A 15,368-nucleotide genomic window follows, 5' to 3' on the forward strand; every position below is an offset into this window, starting at 1 on the left:
GAGCTAAGAGGAAAGCAGAAACTCAATCCTCTTTTTCCTCGACCCATCCAGTTCTTGGCTAGTATTATGATCATGCCAGTACCTTGCTCCATTGCAGGTACAAAATAAAGCTATTTCCTCTGCTACCATAAAGGGCTGTCTGCGGAGTTTGGAATAATACCGGAAGCCTCGTCCTAGGATCTTTTTGTCAATTCCCCTTTCATTCATGCAGTAAAAGCCCAGCTAGCAGCAGCTAATACCAGATAATAGTTACTGAGCACTTACTATAGGCTAAGTGCTTTGCTGGTATCATTTCCATCCAGCCCTCACACAATTAGCAATTCCACTCCACTTCCACAGTGAAACTAGGCTATATTACAGCTATCAGCAGCTTCTGTTTATTGAGTACTTACTATGTGCTTAGAGCGTTACTTGCATTATCTCCTTTAATCTTCACACCAACCTAGGGTCTCATAATCATCGATTATTTTAGTTCATTGTGACTTACTGGGAGACCCCAGTCATTTGTATTCCTTTCTCTACCTCATACAAATCTGAGTTGTACTGGGTTGCAACTTGAAAATGAGACAGTTGTGGAGGAGGTGGAGTAGAAATGAAAGAAGGAAGAAAGAAGGAAGAAAAACCAATCTGTTGCTTTGTCTCTAAGGTGGGAAGAATTAGGCTTCATTTCTTTTTATCCTCATTGTAACCTTGGAAGTGGGTGTGTTTTTCCCATGTTAAAAACTAGGCTGGCCCGGTTAAAAAATTCCAGCAAGACCATATGACCTGCAAGTGAAATGTCAATCACTGGAGCCCTGTGTTTGAATCCCTGAGTCCCTGCACCTGGCAGACCCCTGAGGCCACTGCCTGACTCCTGCAGAAACAAGCTGAGCCACAGACCCTCCTGGAAGACAAGAGGCATGGCCACTTCCCCAAGGCCCCGGGCTGTGGAGGAGCAACAGGGAGATGAACCTTTCTTTCAATGCACAAACTCCTGTTGCCTGGTCATATTTCCAGGAGCAGATAACTGCTCACTATATGGTAACACATTTTCACAGCCAACACGTTGGTTTTGTGTAGCTTAGGAAATCAGCTAGATTCTCCAGGCCTTAGAGAGGGATACGTGTTGATGCCCCTGTGACATAATTGCAGTCTCCTTTTCCTCTGCTTCCATTTGTGTGGCATTGGTTTTAATATTGTTCTTTGGGGGCCCATCTTTACATTTAAAATACCTTTTTTTTTTTTTTTAAGGAAAATGGGAGCTGTTCAGTGGAACGTGAACAGGATCGTGGAATATAAATATATCTCACTGCCCATTGCTATTTAATTTAACTGCTTCCCTGAACTCTGAGCACCTTGAGGGCAGACTTATAGATGAATGAATCTCCAGGACTTTTCACAGGGCCTCGTTGGCCTCTATAATATAAAAATTATATGTTCAGGTTTAACACAACTACTAGACAAAAAGAAAAACAGAATATCTATGAATTAAGAGATGAGACATGCTGGAAAAAAATACAATTTCTTCATACATTCTGGTTCATGACTTGGGTTGACCTTCCCACCTACCTCTCTCTCCACCTGTCTGGTGCTGACTCCTAGCTTTCAAATGCTGCCTGTAAGAGGGTGACCTCTGAGTTAGATCTGTCCTTGGCACTTTGGCATTGAGAAATCCAGTGGCTGGCATGGCTCACGCAGCCTTTATTCAGTGATTCAAAGACCCAGTTGTTAGTCATCTAAAATTTGGGCATCAATTTTTATTTTTTGCTCAAATCATAAAAAGATTGCTTAACTTTGAGCAAACGTGTAGTGCTATCCATATAATCATCCCAGAAGATTTAAAGTACCAGAGGAAGCTGATAAATTGTTTCTAAAACTGAGAACAGGCATGGCCTAATGTAGACAGAATCGATTCCATTAAAACATCCACCATGAAACACTTAAAAAGCTTACTGCTTGCTGCCCTTAAGCCCCGAGTAGCCACCCTTAGCGGTATGTTAAAATTAAAAATTGTTAAAAGTAAGCAGTATGTTTATGAAGGCTCAGGAGTATTTGAAAGCAATATTTAAATATTTTTAAAATATGTCTGATGCAGAAGAAAAGATTTCACTTTCTCTTTAGAGTTACTGAGGCGCACAAGATAAGACCTAGGAAGTTCACCCGGCCATGTATACTTTACTGCAAACATGTCATTTTAGACATCTTTCAAAGTGTATCTGGAATATGGAAAGCAATCCTACCGAGTTCTTGTTTGGCAAAGCTCATTGACATAGTTATGTTTGTAGAATCAATCAGATGAGGGCAACTCTGACGACTGCTTTTTGTTTTCCCTTGTTTGAATGGCATTTGGAAGTTTTCAGTAAAAACAAAAAGAAAAGAAAGCATGTCATGCATTTTGCCTATTAGTTAACCCTTCAAATTAAAATAAATAAATAAATAAATAAATAAGAGAAATCTGGAGAATAATTTAGGGTATCACATTCAAAAACATTGGAATGAATGTCCAATGTCTGATTAAATATAAAGATCAATGCACATTCCAGAAGCTGGGTTCTGGGCCAGGGTCTTGCCCTACATGCCGTGAACTTTCAGGCATCTGAGTGCTGCTAGAATTTCAAATGTCTCTTCTGCACAAATGGCCACAAAACAGACCCCTGCTTTCTAGAGAGGTTTTAAGAATCAAGTATCATAAATAGCATATGTAAGAGCACTTTAAAAAAAAACAGTGATTCATAGAGGTGATTTAGTAATAATTGAATAAGTATCATCATTTAATTAGAATGAGCTATTGTCTTGGAAATTCAGTATCATTTGAACTTGTTTTCTCCATTTATTATATCATTATTCTCTATACTCTGAGGAGAAAAGAAATATGCGTTTCAAATGACGTTTTTGTAAACTTGTGTGGGAATGAAATGTATCTATCCTCTGCCTCCACTTATAGCAAAAGGGGGTGAATTTCAGCCTCACAAAAACAGGCTTTCTTTTAAAATTAGAATCTCAAAGGAATAGATTTTTACCATAGTTACCATTCTCAGCCAAGCCATCCATTTAATAACAGAGGGGCAAAGGAGAGGAAGAATATTTGAGTTATTATGCAGAAGATTTTGTTGTAAAGCAATGATTAAGTGGAGAATCGTCTCCAAGCCATAAAGAGTCCTATCAAACTCTGCAAAAGTTTTCCAAAGTTCTATTTCTTTACTTTCTTGAAGATCGTCTGATATACCAATTCCAGCAATATTTTGGCAGCCTAAAATTACACCATTCTGACCTTGACATTAGTATTCAACAGCACTGATGAAAGAATGACAGCTTCTCCATCCTAGTGGGTGATCTTGCAAGCTTTTACCTTCATGACTATGGAGTTTCTGTCAAATGTGCTTCCAGCTGAATGATCACATTCTTTTGAATTATGAAGTGGCTGCAAACTGTGCTAATTGGGTCCACATTGATGTCACTGATAAGAATTAAACAGCCTTGATTGTCTTAAAGTCACAAATATATGGAATTGGGTTATACACATATATTCCACTTAGCATAATCCATAACTATAGCATGCAGAATTGTTTTATTTAATTAGAATCATCATTAAAGACATTAAGATGAATCAGAGGCAAGTCATGAAGAAAGGAATGTAATAGCTAAGAGCAACTATAATGAAAGGTTAACTGCAGTGATTATTTTTTATTATTTATGAAGTATGAACAGTATGCTTGGGAGTGCACAAAATATTGAAGAAGGTTCCCTTTTGTCCAGAAGAACTGAGCTATAAATACAACATAACAGGAAGCACATGTCAAGCCCACAAAAACCATAAAGAAATAATGCCTTGAATGAATGTAGAGTTTCCTTTTGTGCCCATGTGACTTGCTTTGGCCAATGGACCAAGGGAAGACTCTATATACATTTAATGCAGTGAAACTGGATCCATAAAATAAGTAGGGAATCGGCCTTCTGCCAACACTCCCTCTGAGCAGAACTGTACAGTGGGTGAAGCATTTTGGATGGGCTCTTTCTTCTGACCCCGCTCAGCCACCCTTTAACTTCATGTTTGTAGGACACACAAGATTTTACCCTCTAGATTATCTTTTCACCCACCACCGAAAAGGATCACAAACTAAACTGTCCTAATACCCATTCTCCAGAAAACACCAAAGTCACCCAGCTATAACCACTGAGTAGGAGAATGAGTAAGAAATTAACCGGTTCTTTTTCTCCAACAATGAGTTTATGGCAATAGGATATTTGCATTATGATAGGATGTATTAGAATAAAGATGTCTTCAAAAATCCTTGGTAATACATTTACAGAGATTTGAATTTAAGCAGACTTGGTTTTTAGAAGAGTTCCATGTCTTACTAGCTGTGACTTCTGACAAGTAGCTGTGCCAGCCCAGACCTCAGTGGGCTCATCCATACAAGGAAAACAATGATACTTGTATCACAGTGTTTCTATGGGAACTGAGAGCAACAATGTATGTATAGAATGCCTAGTACAGTGCCTGGCACATAGTGAGACCAGATCAAATAAGATTTATTATTACTCTTATTAATATTTGTAATAGTAACAATGGTATATATACTGTGATATTAGTAGAAGGAACATTTTGGGATGGAACACAGTCCTGTTTTCCCTAATAATGACAAAAGGCCAGCAGCCTCCTTCTTTGCCTGTTGAGAAAAATTGCTCATTTGAGCATTATATTTTTTGAGGCTTCAGAGGTAATATAGAGAGTTCAGGAGCTGGTTAATTATTAAATGCAGCTACTGCAAATTAATCTGGCAACAGCACTTTATTTGTAAAGAAATACGGACAACTGCAAGCAAGTAATATTTTCACTATCTTTTTCACCTTTGTCTTCATTGTTAGCTAATGCAAGAAGAATCTAGAAAAGTAACGGCACAACCTGCCATTCTACCATGGAACAGAAGTTCCCATTCATGGAGCCACTGCCTGTCTTCCAGCAGAGAAGGTTAAATCCAGTTTGAGTTTTACATGGTGAGAAGTGAGACCTGAAAGTCTTAATGAAAAGCAGAACATCTAAACACCCCCTTAGATTCACAGATTATTTTAACACTTATATGATGTTAAATAATATGTATTTATTAGAAATTGAAATGAGGACAGTTGAAATGCAAGTCGATAAAAGATGAAAGAGTTTTCTAGTGATTAAGTTAAAGACCAAGGGATTAAACTCACCCAAAGAACCAGTTAATGGTGTTGATTGCTCAAATCTTATTATTTCATGAATTACTAATTCATTTTTAAATAAGGAGTGACAATTTTTCAATACATTTGATGACATTATTAGTGGGAGTGGATCAATATTATCATCACTTTAATTATTCACTGTGATTACAGCTCTCCTTAAACCTACTTAATGTGGATATAACTTTCAAAATAATTTTCAGAGTTAAGTTTTTACCTGTTTCTCTGGGTTCATTAATAAATAAGCACAAATCTTGAAACTTCTCCATAGCTCCATGTGAATGCTAAGCAAAATTTCACCACCAAATATATGCAATATGATTTATAAGTATTTTTGTGTTAATGCTTCACCTATAAGTTTCTCAGCTGGTTCATAAATCTAAGCATTACATTTTATATTGTTACACTGTTTTTAGGTTTACAAAGCACTTTCTCAGGGATCACTTTATTTAAACTTAGCAAAGTCTTTTGAGGTAGGAAGGAAGATAGGGTATCTCCCTTTTATGAATGAACAAAATGAGGTCCGGTGAACTGTCCTCAGCTCCAGAGCTGGGAAACAACGTCAGGATGAGGCCACGTCGCCTCCTGACTCCTTGCCCAGTGCTTATACGACTGCCTGCATCTCATGCCACTTCAAACAGCTTTACCTTTGTGCTCAGGTCATGCACATAGTGCTACGATAATTTCACAAGCATGAGTGTGTGTGAGTGTGTATGTATATTCATTTCACCTATGACAACTGTGACCAAAACAGAACACTGTATTAAATATTTATAGCATGATTTTTACTTGCTTTAAAGCATCTTCTGCTAATTCATGAAGACTTTAATTTGGAGTCATCAGCCCACACAGGAAAACCAACAGGATGAACTGCTCAAGTAGGAGGGAGTTGGCGGCCCAGTTAAATTTTACTTCTGTTCTCGCAGGAATGTGCTCTTTCGTCTTTCAGAAATATAGGCTGGAAAGAGGCTAGCACCTGAGTCTTTTTTATCCTGTAATGTCAAGTTTATATTTTAGGAAATGCAGAAATTTGAGTTTCAATGGGAGAAAAATGAGTCTAGGACTCTTCGCATTGAACCAGAGTCGCTTTGAGTTAATAATTATTATTTGTGTTTATACTGGAACAAGATAAAACAAAGAGATTCTAACTCTGAAAGATCAGAGACACTTCATACAGCACTAACTTGTCCCTTCCTAAGAGATTCCAGATGGGAGGGGAATAGGGGCCGCAGACGAAGCTGGGTAAAGGGCATTGCTCTTTAAGTGACCACAGTTAATATTAACAGCATGGCAATAATGTTATTTTCACTAAAAATGCTGATAATCTGAAAGGTTTACATCACTTCAGGATATGGGCTTTCTTAAGTATAACTTCCACTTTTTGGGGGATCATTTGGAGCATGGTAGACATTAATTCCACTGCTTCTCATTTTCTTTCATTTACGTTAAATGATCAAAAATACAGATTATATTCAGTGCCTACAAAACTAGAGTCATACAGTTATATTTATAAGATTCACTTAAATTGTGAGGATAGTTTTCACATATTATCAAGCTTCTTTCTCTAAAACATAAACAGCACTGAATTCTCCTCCTTACAATCTCCGTGAGTGAACTTGATAACCGAGTAATTTGTTAATGATGTAATTACACCTTTAAAATTTTTGATCATATCTGAAATCTGTAAAATGATACTTTTAATGCATGATTTCAAAACCTCGGGCCTTCAGAGACTGTACTGATATAGGAAGTGAGCCAGATGTGTTTATCATTGAAACTATATGGAAAAGACTCTATCATTTAAGCCGAAGAAAGTCTGAGTTCTTCATAGCCTAAGTAACTTATGTTAGAGATTGACAATGTATAAATACATTTCTCATAGTTTATTTTTAAAGGGACTGTTTTTTCAATCTTTTTTGCATCCTAGTCATCAAAGAATGTCAGTTAAATGTCAAAGAACTGAAATCAAACTAAATCCATTAAATTAAAAAGAGAAAGAACAATTCTGAGGAGCATAAGTAATAAGTCGTGACCTCTGTGGTTCTTGCCCTGTAAAACCTTAGAGATTTGAAGTTTTAGGAATAATGGAAGCTTTCATGAGTGCTGTTGAGTCATTAACTTGGTGAGCATACAGGCCCAGTTACAAGGCTACGTACTCGGATGGGCTGACTCACGTCAGCTCAGGACTAGGTGTGAGGAGCCTGATGTGTCTCCTTACTTCTCTCCCTCCTGCAGGACAGATGTGTGTGATCTTATTACCACTGACGCTTAGTACCACTTTGCTCTTCATAATGTGGTAATTACAGTGCCAGTCAGAGGCTTGTTTAAACTATTCTCTTTAGGGCACTTTTTCCAAGGTCAAGTTGTTGTGGTCTATGGACAGACCCTGTTGGATCAATGTGAACACTATTGAGAGGGCTGCTGCATTCAGGGGTAAAATTAATTAGGTTCCCATCCCTGCTACTTCATCACAGTGCCGCAAGAACACTGCTTAAAACACATCTCAAATGTTTGTCTTCTGATGAAGCCGAGAGCCCGGTGCTTGCTAGGAGGCACACTGTTTAAGCAGAAGGCCAGTGAGACAGAAGACCTGACAGTGAGGAAAAGGAAACGAGAATCCGCCAGGCTGTCTGGATGGAGAAAAGGAAAATAGAATCAGTGGAGGTCTTTGAACCAGAGGAGATATTTCAAGGTACAAGAAGGTCATATCAAAAAGGATGAGCAATGGAGAGATTCAAGGAGGTGGAAAGGCATCGTCGGGGAAGTGAGACAGGGAAATCATCGCCGTGGCCACTTCCTGGAGAGAGATGAGGGAAGGGGGAGCCGGGCAGCAGATACGATCAATATCCAGCTGCCATTCAGTCATTTTTATAAGGAAGAACTGACTAAAGTGGAAGCAACACAGGCCGTGCAAGCACAGCCTGGAGATTTCAAGATTTCTCTTTGCTGGGAAAGTCATTGCAAATTCCCTCTGGATGAATGCAAATTTTATCTTGAGCCTTGACAATGCATTGAGACCACGTAGCAAATGCACTACAAATTCATTAACAGAATAGTTTAAAGGAACACCTCTACCAGCTTTGAAACTATGAAAAGAAGGTCATGGAATTATGTTTTTCCTTTAGTGTTCCTAGGAAAATTATTTTTATAGAATATTGTATAAGAGACTACTGATTAAAGAAGAAATGAAAACAAACTTAAGCCCGTTAAGAGGCCCATTCATAGAATTCCTTCATGGAACTGTAGACATCTTTATGGGGGTTACTCCAAAACTGTTGACCAGAATTGTGACTGTCATCTTACTCACTGAGGTGGTACTTGATAAAATCCAGAGGTTTCTGCTGGGTAACTTCTATTATACTGTGAACAGAATTACTTTCCAAGTGACCTTACACAGCCTGTTCCATTGAATTAGCAGGTGTTGTATCTGTTCATTTTCTGGCTCTATTGCATTATCTGACATTGGTATTGGACCTGCAGAAGGGATTTCATACATTCCTAACACTAAGCCATGCTATTGTCAGGATCTCCAAGTAAACAGCCACTCCAGGGGCCTTGGTTAGTTTTTAATTACTTGGTGGACTTTGCCCTAAGCATATAGGACACAAGGAAACAAGATGAGAAAACATGGTATGAATTATAAGGTATCTTATAAATCTCAAGTGGAGAAATGAAGCCTACTGGTAGGAGCTAGAAGAGAGCCCAAGGATGGTGTAGAAGAGAAAACAAAACTGAATAATGAGGGAATAAAGGAGCTTGTAGAAATAATATATAGTAATGTCCAGAGCTAACCAGAGCTGCTTGGCAGTTAGAGTGCATCCATTCAAAACAACTCCAAGAACAACAACAACAAAAAACGAATGTCCTTATTTTCTTTTCCCAGGACATAGGCAGATAGAACCAGGAGTATCAGTGCGTATTGGAAAAAATATACAGAATGCTCTAGGAATTCCCAGCATTAGGAACATTCAGCTACAGAATCCCACCTGATGACAAATATTCTAAGCAACTGAGAGGGCTCTCAGCAGCCATGTCTCCCACCTGCCCCCTCCTCCCGAGGGTGGGCTCACATTTAATCACAAATGAGGGAGTAGTGGCCTCTCTGACAGAACCCTCACCTCACAGAACCCGAGTCGGCTGTGGCTGTAAGGCTCCGGTCTCCTCCTGTCCCAGCTCATCTTTGTAAGCCAGGCATGTCAAAGCTACAGACTGATGAGGTAAGTAGTGATTATGGCTAAATGGATCTTGTTAATTCAGCAACACTTTAAAATAATTGAACATGAATAAAATGGCAAATTATAATCAAAGTCCTCTGGGAATACATTTGAAATCTACATAAGGCAACATTAGTTCATCATGACTAATACTATTATAATTAATATTAAATGATCAAATAATGACTGGCTTCTAATTCTTAGCTTGACTTTGCATACTGGTGGAGAGGTGCCCTGGTATCTGATGCTGACATGAGTGGTGGAGACAAAGGACATGGACAAAGAAAGAAATCGTTTTGTATTGCAATTTTTTTTTAACTCAGCATTTTCTTATTGAATCACTTTCTTGGATTATTCTGTATTGGGGCCAGGACATTTTCCACTGTACTATAGTGTTCAAAAAATGGAGACAATGGGAATAATCTCGTCCTGAAGTGAGTTCTAAGGTTTTAAAGCACAAAGTGTACAGGAGGCAATAACATGTTTGCTTTAAGAGCTTTTGAGATGTAAGTAGTGACCTTTGTGTTTCCAATGATGCCTGATAATTGAATGTAGACATTGCGTATTGGAAAATAAGGTACTTCTAGGCAAGGGTCATATTCAACTGGCCCTTGTAATTGAGGGGCACAGTTTAGCTGAGATTGTGAGTCCTGCCTCAAAAAAACCTCAATAATCATAAGCAGTGGGGGGTTAGCACTTTCCCTAGATAGGGCAGTGCAATCCCTGCAGCAGGTCACAGAGAAGAGAAGTAAAGAAACAGACAGAAGCTGAGGGTGTTCACATGACTTTACCCCCAGGAAATGGGTGGCGACACCCAAATCCGGAACACAGAATAAGAGCCTGTAATGGTGCTTTTGGTGCACATTTGAGGCTGATTATAATCTAGAAAATAGCTGATAGAAGAGAGAAGTGGAGACGCACAGAATAAGAAAAGTAATTACCCCCCCCCCAAAAAAAAAGTCAAATGCCAAAGTAAATGGGGTAGAGGTGGGTGAGTTGGGTGACAGTGAGGAAGCCTGAAGCCTGCTGGCTCTTCCCCTTGCAAAAGACCACTCCTCTCCAGCTCTGTGAGTGGAGATGGCTTGGGTTCATCAAAGTAGAAGCTGACAGTTCCACAGTGATTTGTTTGTTTAATGACTATGATTTACCACTTCCCCGTGAATCGTTTATTACTGGGACACACTTGGGTCAAGGGAAGTGAGTGCTTGGTTCAAACCCAGGTCAACATCCTTTAGGGAGCCACGCAATGGATCACACCCATTCAGCAATTTCAAACCTCAACGTAGTACTAGGGGTGACAGACATGTGTCTCCTATTCCATCAGCATCTTTTCTGCTGAATGTGCTTCATGCCCCACCTTTGCTGCGGTGTGGGGCGCCCAAGGGTTCAGCTTTCATCTAAACAGAATGGCTGCAGTTGTCCTGTGGTTTCCCTTTAAAACAATGGAATAAAAGCTGCGATCTCTATTCCCTGATTTCATAAAACCATCAACAGGGGCATGCTGTCTGCAAGTCCCATTTACCTGATTCCTGAAAAAAAGAAAAAAAATCTTATTTTTCTCCCTAAAGATAGAGAATGAAATGTTGTGCTGGGTTTTTACAAGAGTCTAAATTCTGCTTTGTAACTAGACTGGGTGAGAGGCTTTATAAATGACAAGTTGAACTTTAGCTCCTGTCTTCTTTTCTTGAGTATTCTTTTTGGCTCTGGAGGTAATCACTGTGACCCCAGCTCATTCCTCCAGATTCTTTTGATTGTCTAAACCCCAGTGCCTTTACTAGTTTTTATGGGATCTTTGACCTCCTCGGCAGTGCCCTCAGTTAATTGGACCATAGTTGTGAGCTGTAAGCTTGACACCATAGGTGGTTGTGCTTTTGAGAAACACAGTGTCATGCTCTTCTCAGGTATAGTTATGAATTCATATTCTGCCTTATTACAACCCCAGGAGAAACCCGAGTAAGCAGGCGAACAGTATGCACAGATGGCTCGTTAACTGGAGTAATGAACTTTCCGTGGTTGCAGATGAAAGAATGCAACCCTTCCTAGGAACTCAACTGAAACAAAATAAAATGCCACATACACGGCACTGAAAATCATCTTTACATTGAATTTCAAAGATAATGAGAAATAAAGATTTTCCATCTATAGCATGTTACAATGTCTCACATACTGGAAAATATTCCAAGCATGGATATATGCTTTTAAACTGATTTCATTAAATAATTACTAAATAAGAATCCCTTTATATGGTGATACAAAATGAATAGATGTTGTTTGGAAGAAATATTAAAATGTTTAGAGGAGAGAAGTATTAAAATGTTCCAACAAAAATAAAATCAGTTTCTATTTTAGTCATTATCTATAAATTAATAATTTAATTCAATATTGCCTAAAATGGACACAACTCCATCTATGATGTCCAGAAAGGTAGAGCTCCAACCCTGGGCAGATGGTATAGGCATTGCTAACAAATAGCACCAGATACTGTGGAACTTAGTGTAAATCAAGCATTCTTCCTAGAATGCTGAGGTAGCCAATTATAAAACCAGGCTCTTTCTATGTAATGCAGCCACATCAAAACATTTTCTTCTATACCATTTTCTTTGTATTCCAACTTATTTCATTCTGTCTACCTGTTAGTAGGAATATGGATAATCAAAAGACTGCCTGCCTGCCTTCTTACTCCCTCTCTCATTTCTTTCTTTTTCCTCAGCCACCTACAGAATTAAAATTGTAGGTGTAGAAAGGATCTCACAGACAAGCAAATCCATCGTTGTTATTGTACAGATGAGATAATGGAGGCCAAACAGGATTAGCAGCTTGCTCGGGATTCCACAGGTAATAAGATTCAGAACCCAAATATGTATCTTCTGCCTTCTGGCTTACTGTTTTTTCCTTTATACTACCCTACCTGATATCTTTAATTTTTCACAGGTCTTCCAGAGCTTATCACTAGAAGAAACCCTCTAAGCCACACATTGTGCTATTGGTTACTCAAACATTTTCTGCAAAGGACCCGTTGATAACTAGAATCCTTAGCTGGATTCCCAACTACACTTCAGAGGAAACTGTGCCATGGGAGGGTGTCTGCAGAACTGGATTTTTATTTCAACTATCCATCTAATCATTATGTCAAGAAACATTTACTGAGCACCTACTGTGTACCAGGCAGGCATTATTCTAAATATCAGGTGTAGGGCAATGGAGACAACCCATCATCATGGATCGTTCATACTTACAGGGATGTAGTAATACAACTGGATGGACAAATGACAGATGGATGGATGGATGGAAGGGAGAAGGGAGAGAGGGAGAGAGTAAGGAAGGGAAGGGTAAGGTGAGGTAAGGTGAGGTAACACAAGGTGAAAAAGCCAAATTAAAAGGTGCTAACTTGATAACTGTGGAGAAAAAAAAAGCCAAGCAGGCATCGGGAAGCATAGGGAATAGGGTTGATATTTTATATGGGTTCTTAGAGAAGACTTTGGTGATGGGAATTATTTGAAAAGATGACTGAAGAAAAAGAGGAAGTCATACAACAATCCGGGGAAGGATGCAAGGAAACAAGAGCCCTGAGTCAGAAATGTGCTCAGCATGTTCTAAGAATGTTCTGGAACATCAGTAATACAGGAGTCAAGAGAATGAGGGGAAGAATTGTAACGGATCTGGTGATAAACATATGTTCGAGAGAGGAGACGTGGACATAGGTAGGTCTTTTAGAGCCTCACACAGCAAAGCCTTTAGTTTTCTCTGATTCTCATGGACTAGACTGCAGAAATGCAAAAACAGGGGTACTGAGGTCTCTGTAAAAGGCTGTTTCATCCAGCAAAGTTTGATGATCGCTTGCACAAGGAGGTACAAGTGGGAATGTCTAGAACTAGGAGGAACTGAATCGGTGCTGATGGGGGAGCCAACAGGATTGGCTGTGGGCACGGGTTCGGGGTGTAAGACGACTCAGGTGCCTATAGTCTTGCAATTCGATATGTGAAGTAGGCCAGCAGGCATAGGAATGTGGGGCTCAGGGAGAGAGTTTCAGACGCTAGATGCAACGTTGGGAGTCATCAAGTTTAAATGTGATTCAAAGTCACAAGCCTGGATACCATCCCCTAGAATGATTCAGCATAGAGATGACATCCAAATTCAGGCTCTGGAACATTCCACAGTGTGGAGAGGAGGAGGGAATAGCCAAGGAAACAGAGAAGAGGGGTGGTGAGGTAGGAGGTAAACTGAATGAGTGGTGTCCAGGGCACCACCAAGCAGAACAGATGAGGAGAAGAAGGTATTGACCAACTGTGTCCACGTCGTCGACAGAATGAGCCTGACGGGGGCTGAGCGCTGCACGGTCAGTTTTGCAAAGGACGTTAGCGGTCTTGCCCAGAGGGTTTGGCAACGAAGTAGAAGCAAAACCTAGTGTTTTGTGTATTCAGTTGAGAAGGGGAGCATAGGGACTGGAGATGGGCCTGGGGTAAATGAGCTCTGATGCATCCCACTAGGGGTCCAAGGAAGGCTTCTTGCCGGAGGTGAGACTGAGCAAATCCTCACCAGGTAAACATCCTGAGAAGAGCTGTGCTTCCTAAACTGAACTTCTTGAGAGAAAAAAAAAAAGAAAACTGGTGGACAGTGGAAACTGCAGTAGAGCAACGATGCCTAGGAGAACATGGGGATAAAGGAGGGACAGGCGGTGGCCACTGGAATCAGTAATGAAGAGTCAGGATGGGGCAGCCTGCCTGGGAGGTTTGCTGGGCAGGACTCGTCGACTTCTTGGGCGTGTACAGAAGGAGAGGTGGACATTTCAACCTCAGGATGAAGACTCTTGGCGGTGTCATTAACTGCTGTCACACACCAGCGGTGTCGTTAACTGCTAAGCACCGAGGTTGGGGTCACAACTAGATTTCTGTTCAGTCTGTGCTAACAAGATTTGCACCATCCATCCATTCATTCATTCATTCATTCATTCATTCATTCATTCATTCTCTCTTGGTTTTGCTGTTACTCTTGCTTCAGTTTCTCATCACAAGTGAGAGTCTACGCCCCATTCAGCTGCAGAAATCCATGATTTCTGTTAAAATGGTACAGATTTCAGTCAGCCGCCTAACTCTCTGGTATTATCAAGAAATCAAGCAAATGTTCAAAGGGCATATAGAAATGAGCCTCAGGAGAACTAAAAGGGACCAAAACCTTAAGAAATTGAGTATCAAGTAGGTACGGTCCAATTCAGTACCTGGCTATGGAGGAGAAGCCAGTCTTGTACAGTGCAGGCTTTGGGGAGCTAGAAAGGGGTTTATGCCTGGCAGCTAAAAACATCCCCTGAGCCTCCACGGCTCCCAGCCATGTCTCCCTTCCAAGATCGGCCATCAGCCCCTGTACACACAGCCGCTCGGCTCCCCCTCAGCAGCCCAGTCTGGGCCTCACCATGCATCCTCCTGCAAAAGTCTCAGTTCATACATGTTAAAGACAGCATTAGGCTGAAGGGTTTAATGAAAGAAGCAGCTTTCTCATCAAATCCCAAGATACCATAGCCTATCTTACTTATTTTTATCTGTTTGAATCCACACTATAACTTTCCACGAACTCTGGTGGGGAACATTCCCTGGAACATAGCAGGTGTCCAACCCCCTGGCCAGATCACTCTCAGTGCGTAGATGCTGAAGTTAGAGAAATTTGCTATTTCCTCACATCCTTTTTGGAGGGAGCTAGAAATAAATAAAGGAAAATGCAAGCACGTACGGACAACTCCCTACTTCTACATGTAATGCTTTCTAGAAAACATACATGAGAGACAGAGAGTAGAGTCACAGACTAGAAAACGTCCTTTTTTCAGTAAAGTTAAATGCACACACATACAGACACACACAAACACACATATGGATACTGATTTCCTAATTGGCCTTACCTTTAGATATAATTTCGATATTGATGCATGATTTCAATCTTGATTGTGTAATCTTCCTAATGACGTTCTTTTATTTACCA

The 15,368-nt window shown here is 40.0% G+C and overlaps 1 protein-coding gene and 1 long non-coding RNA gene across 3 annotated transcripts in view; one reads left to right on the forward strand and one right to left on the reverse strand.

Moving 5' to 3' along the window:
- TENM3 (teneurin transmembrane protein 3) overlaps positions 1-15,368 on the reverse strand; it is a 2,338,142-nt gene that overhangs the window by 1,364,355 nt on the left and 958,419 nt on the right. The gene's annotated exons all lie outside the window — the stretch shown is intronic.
- Positions 9,218-13,350, forward strand: LOC140844823 (uncharacterized). Its single transcript, XR_012123320.1, has 3 exons — positions 9,218-9,404; positions 12,112-12,236; positions 12,333-13,350. It is a non-coding gene; the product is annotated as an uncharacterized lncRNA (long non-coding RNA).

Source organism: Manis javanica, chromosome 12 (assembly GCF_040802235.1).
Source record: "Manis javanica isolate MJ-LG chromosome 12, MJ_LKY, whole genome shotgun sequence".
In the NCBI taxonomy this organism is placed as follows: domain Eukaryota; kingdom Metazoa; phylum Chordata; class Mammalia; order Pholidota; family Manidae; genus Manis; species Manis javanica.